Source organism: Pseudophryne corroboree, chromosome 11, assembly GCF_028390025.1.
Source record: "Pseudophryne corroboree isolate aPseCor3 chromosome 11, aPseCor3.hap2, whole genome shotgun sequence".
In the NCBI taxonomy this organism is placed as follows: Eukaryota; Metazoa; Chordata; class Amphibia; order Anura; family Myobatrachidae; genus Pseudophryne; species Pseudophryne corroboree.
In genome coordinates, this window is record NC_086454.1 from 208,037,297 (window position 1) to 208,043,189 (window position 5,893).

A 5,893-nucleotide genomic window follows, 5' to 3' on the forward strand; every position below is an offset into this window, starting at 1 on the left:
GGATGGAAGAAAGAAAGAAAAAACACAAACATGAGTTTTTATTTAAGTTGTCAGCACACATCTGCTTTGGTTCAAATGCACTGCATATCTTCCTTCAGTCAGCCAACAAAACAGCAATGGAAAAGATTAACATACTGTTGGTAAAGCAGTTGCATCAAATTGATTTTCTGCAATATAGCATGATAATCCATACTGACAGCTATGTATAGTACCAGCACATTTCTTGCTGGACTTGGTAATGAAAAGAACACAGTAAACAGTTTCACTTTTTCCTCAAAAATAAATAATTGACTATTAAAAACCTAACAGTCTTAAACAAGAACATCAGTAAGCACCACTGGCATAATGGATAAGTCACTGTCCTCCTAAGCCAGGGGTTGTGGGTCCAAGTCCCATCTGGGGTGGAAGTCATTACAGCAAGTGTCTCATTACTAGAGTTGATATTTTATCCTTGCTTCAACTGTAAAACAGTCTTGCAGTGTTTAGCTTGTAAAAAATGACCACAGAAGCTAAAATATGACATTTATTATGATAACATTATTGTTGTTGTTTTTTAAACCTTTTCTATCACCGTGGACAGCTTATTCAAGTGCCATCTGGCATGCACGTTCATTTGTTGCTCATCATTCATCACCAAAAATGATTTTCTTTTTCAGTTCTTATGACTGTACTGATTGTATTGAATAAAATCCACATCTAGCATAACCAACAAATGCTGCAAAGTGCTCCAGTGGTGCAATTGGTCAGCACGCGGTACTTATAAAACAGTATCTGTTGAGCAATGCAGAGGTTGTGAGTTCAAGCCTCACTGGAGCTGCTTTGTATACTGTTCTTTCTTTTTTTTTGTCATTAGTAATTGATTATAAACTGGTAGCCTTAATATTTAATATGATATTACAAAGGATAGAAGAAAGAAAGAAAAAACACAAACATGAGTTTGTATTTAAGTTGTCAGCACACATCTGCTTTGGTTCAAATGCACTGCATATCTTCCTTCAGTCAGCCAACAAAACAGCAATGGAAAAGTTTAACATACTGTTGGTAAAGCAGTTGCATCAAATTGATTTTCTGCAATATAGCATGATAATCCATACTGACAGCTCTGTATAGTACCAGCACATTTCTTGCTGGACTTGGTAATGCAAAGAACACAGTAAACAGCTTCACTTATTCCTCAAAAATAAATAATTGACTGTTAAAAACCTATCAGTCTTAAATAAGAACATCCGTAAGCACCACTGGCATAATGGATAAGTCACTGTCCTCCTTAGCCAGGGGTTGTGGGTCCAAGTCCCATCTGGGGTGGAAGTCATTACAGCAGGTGTCTCATCACTAGAGTTGATATTTTATCCTTGCTGCAACTGTAAAACAGTCTTGCAGTGTTTAGCTTGTAAAAAATGACCACAGAAGCTACAATATTACTTTTATTATGATAACGTTGTTGTTTTTTTAAAACCTTTTCTATTACCGTGGACAGCTTATTCAAGTGCCATCTGGCATGCATGTTCCTTTGTTGCTCATCATTCATCACCAAAAATGATTTTATTTTTCAATTCTTATGACTGTACTGATTGTATTGAATAAAATCCACATCTAGCATAACCAACTGATGCTGCTAAGTGCTCCAGTGGCGCAATTGGTAAGCACACGGTACTTATAAGACAGTATCTGTTGAGCAATGCCGAGGTTGTGAGTTCAAGCCTCACCTGGAGCAGCTTTGTTTACTGCTTTTTTTCTTTTTCTAAAGTCAATAGTAATTGAATATAAACTGCTACCTTTATATTTAATATGATATTACAAAGGATGAAAGAAAGAAAGAAAAAACACAAACATGAGTTTGTATTTAAGTTGTCAGCACACATCTGCTTTGGTTCAAATGCACTGTATATCTTCCTTCAGTCAGCCAACAAAACAGCAATGGAAAAGATTAACATACTGTTGGTAAAGCAGTTGCATCAAATTGATTTTCTGCAATATAGCATGATAATCCATACTGACAGCTCTGGCTGGATAGTACCAGCACATTTCATCCTGTTCCCTGGTGTCCACTGGTCTGTCATTGGAACTCTGCCTGTCCTCCGGTCCTGAGAGCCTGTGTCAGCTACTTTGGGGGTTCCTGTCCGTTTGCCAGTATTTGTACCGGTTTCGTGAGTAGCAGCTTTGCCGCTTACGTCGTCTGAGGCCGTAGCTACTTGTTATTTTACTTTGGATTTATCTGCAGAGGATTCTGCATATGCTGTCCTCGCCGGTGCACAACGGTGTTGTGTCGGCGTGTGGACAGCACTGCTTGAGTTGTAGTTTTTGTCTTGACGGCTGTGCTGCACATACGTTTAGTTTTAGGTCTCTTAGTAGCCCCTAACTCTGAGTTTGGTTTAGTTAGAGGTCTCGGTTTACGCCTTGTCTCTTATCAAGACCTGGGGGCATCGGAGTTTGGCAGACCTAATCCGCCCTTCAAACATGGCTGCCGTAGGCCCAAGAACACACAGTCTCGCAGGCATAAACTGAACACGTGGGTGAAACAACGGAGGTAGGTTGCTAGGGGTTATTACTACACCTTGCCATCATTTCAGCGTCACGTTCTTGTGCTCTGGACTTACTACGCAATACCTCTTTCGTTCTGAGCACCAAGAACGTAACAAGGCTTATCTCAGATTTGCGCTACTGGATTGTCACTATCAGTTCCAAGTGCTGCCATTTGGCCTCTCCACAGCACCGATGGTGTTCACCAAGGTCATGGCAGAGATGATGCTACTCCGCAAGCAGGGAGTGAACATAATCCCATATCTAAACGATCTCCTGATAAAAGCGTCCTCCAGGGAGAGGTTGTTGCAGAGTATTGCTCTCTCAACTCGACTACTCCAGGTTCATGGGTGGTTCTTGAACCTCCCAAAGTCACATTTGGAACCGACAAAGGAGACTGCCCTTCCTGGGGATGATACTCGACACGGAAGTACAGAGAGTATTTCTAACGGTAGAGAAAGCGTTGGTGATCCAATCAATGGCACGGGATGTCCTGAAGCCAGCCCAGGTATTGGTTCGTCAGTGTATTCGCCTTCTGGGGAAGATGGTAGCCTCCTACGAGGCTCTTTAGTACGGAAGATTCCATGCGAGGTCCTTCCAACTGGACCTCCTAGACAAGTGGTCAGGATCACATCTTCACATGCACTAGCGGATACGCCTGTCGCCGATAGCCAGAATTTCACTCCTCTGGTGGCTGCAGAATCCTCACCTACTGGAGGGCCGCAGGTTCGGGATTCAGAATTGGATCCTTCTAACCACGGATGCAAGTCTCAGAGGTTGGGGAGTAGTCACCCAAGGGGAAACTTCCAAGGAAAGTGGTCAAGTCTGGAATCCATCCTTCCGATAAACATTCTGGAACTAAGGGCCGTATACAACGGCCTTCTCCAAGCTGCGCATCTTCTGCAAGATCAGGCCATTCAGGTTCAGTCGGACAATGTGACGCAAGTGTCCTACATAAACCAACAGGGCGGAACGAAGAGCAGAGCGGCAATGACAGAGGTAAAAAGAATCCTCCTCTGGGCAGAAAAGCACGCAGTTGCGCTATCAGCAAACTTCATTCTGGGAGTGGACAACTGGGAAGTGAACTTCCTCAGCAGACAATATCTCCATCCAGTAGAATGGGGCCTCCACCTGGAGGTGTTCGCGGAGGTGACAAGCCGTTGGGGTGTACCTCAGGTAGACATGATGGCCTCTCGCCTCAGCAAGAAGCTTCACAGGTACTGCTCCAGGTCAAGAGACCCACAGGCAGTGGCGGTGGACGCACTGGTAACTCCTTGGGTGTTCCACTCAGTGTATGTGTTCCCTCAACTTCCACTCATTCCAAGAGTTCTCAAACTAATAAAAAGAACAAGAGTTCAGGCGATCCTCATTGCTCCGGACTGGCCAAGGAGGGCTTGGTACACGGATCTTCTGGAGTTATGGTGCCCATACACTTACGAGATTATCGGTACTAGCCTTCAATTTCGACCACATCTGTGAGAGAAATCGAAGGATTGTATGCACTTTTTAGTACCTTTTCGAAGCGATGCGCGGGCACGCCGGTCGAATATCGCGTCTCAAGATATTATGTGCTGCACTTAATATTTATTGCATCGCAGTGCGATCGCATGTGTTTATAAAAACACATGCTATATATCGCACTGCGATGGTCACCCGCCAGGAGCGGCCAGAGGCCACTCCCACTCAGCGGTGACTTACCCATCACGTGATTACCATGCAATCTATCGCATGATCACATGGTAATCACTTTGGCAGTTCAGGTGCTATGTCATCGCACCTGAACTGCCGGTGCGATGCCCCGCGATGTCGCTTCGCAGGGCATCGCACAAGTGTATGGGCACCATAACTCCTGAAGGATCTGAGGCCTCTTCGCAAGGACCTTCTTCAACAAGGGCCGTTCACTTATCAAGACTTACCGTGGCTACGTTTGATGGCATGGAAGTTGAACACCAGATCTTAGCTTGGAAGGGCATTCCGACGTGTGTCTGAATTGGGGGCTTTGTCTTGCAAGAGCCCCTACTTGATTTTCCATGAAGATAGGGCTGAACTCAGAATGCGTCAGCAATTTCTTCCTAAGGTTGTGTCTGCATTTCATATCAAACAACCTATTGTGGTGCCAGTGGCTACTGACTCCTCAATTCCCTCAAAGTCCTTGTATGTGGTGAGGGCTTTGAAAATTTATGACAAGAGAACATCTCGTCAAAGGAAATCTGACGCTTTGTTCATCCTTTATGATCCCAAAAAGGTTGGGTGTCCTGTTTCTAAGCAGACGACCTCTCATTGGATCAGGTTTACTATCCAGCATGCTTATTCTATGGCAGGCTTGCCGTGTCCAAAATCTGTTAAGGCCCACTCTACTCGTATAGTTGGTTCTTACTGGGTGGCTGCCTGGGGTATCTTGGCTTTACAGCTTTGCCGAGAAGCTACTTGGTCTGGGTCGAACACGTTTGCTAAGTTCTACAAGTTTGATACTGTGGCCTCTGAGGACCTAAAGTTTGGTCAATCTGTTCTGCAGGAACCTCAGCACTCTCCCTCCCATACTGGAAGCTTTGGTACATCCCCATGGTACTAAATGGAATCCCAGCATCTTCTAGGACGTAAGAGAAAATAAGATTTTTAATTACCTACTGGTAAATCCTTTTATGGTACTCCGTAGAGGATTCTGGGCGCCCGCCCAGTGCTTCATATTCCTGCATTGTTACTTGGTTCAGTATTGTTGTTTCAGCCGTTGCTGAATTGTTCCAAGTTGATTAGCTTGGTTTTCCTTTCTTGTTATGTGTGAGCTGGTGTGAATCTCACCAATATCTGTGTATTTCCTTCTCTCGAAGAGTCCAGGGACTCTGTCTTGTGCGGCAGAATATGTATCTTCTCCAGAGGAATCCATTCCACATACACAGGAATGTAATATTTTGTCTCAGCCTTCCGAATCCGAATCCTATTAAGGGAATATCCCAGATTTCTACTAGGGTTGCGCATTATAAGACTGAATCACAGATTTTAAAACAATCTGTGGAGGTTTTGTCTGGTTCTGTTCCCCCTACCTCAAAATCCCCTTGTATATACCCAAAGAAATGTGCGCTTGCTCAGATTATGCAAGTCGACATGGACACCGGCTCTGACACGGTAGATGCGGATATGTGGGGGGTGGGGCTTCCCTGGCAAGAGGGGTGCAACTCATGATTGAGGCTATTAGGGATGTGTTACACATTACTGACATACCACCTGAGCTGGTAGAGGAGGCTTACTTTACAGACAATAAGAAAGCCTCCCTGACCTTCCCTACGTCTAAGGAATTAAGCGCATGATTTGAAAAATCCATAGAAAAAATTACAGATCCCAAAGAGGGTTTTTGTGGCTTTTCCTTTCCCTGAGG

At 44.2% G+C, this 5,893-nt stretch overlaps 1 non-coding gene across 1 annotated transcript; it reads left to right on the forward strand.

Annotated features, from left to right (window-relative positions):
* The first annotated feature begins 1,621 nt into the window (after window positions 1-1,621).
* TRNAI-UAU (transfer RNA isoleucine (anticodon UAU)) lies at window positions 1,622-1,714 on the forward strand. Its single transcript is given in 2 exon segments — window positions 1,622-1,659; window positions 1,679-1,714. It is a non-coding gene; the product is annotated as a tRNA-Ile (tRNA).
* Window positions 1,715-5,893: the final 4,179 nt, after the last annotated feature.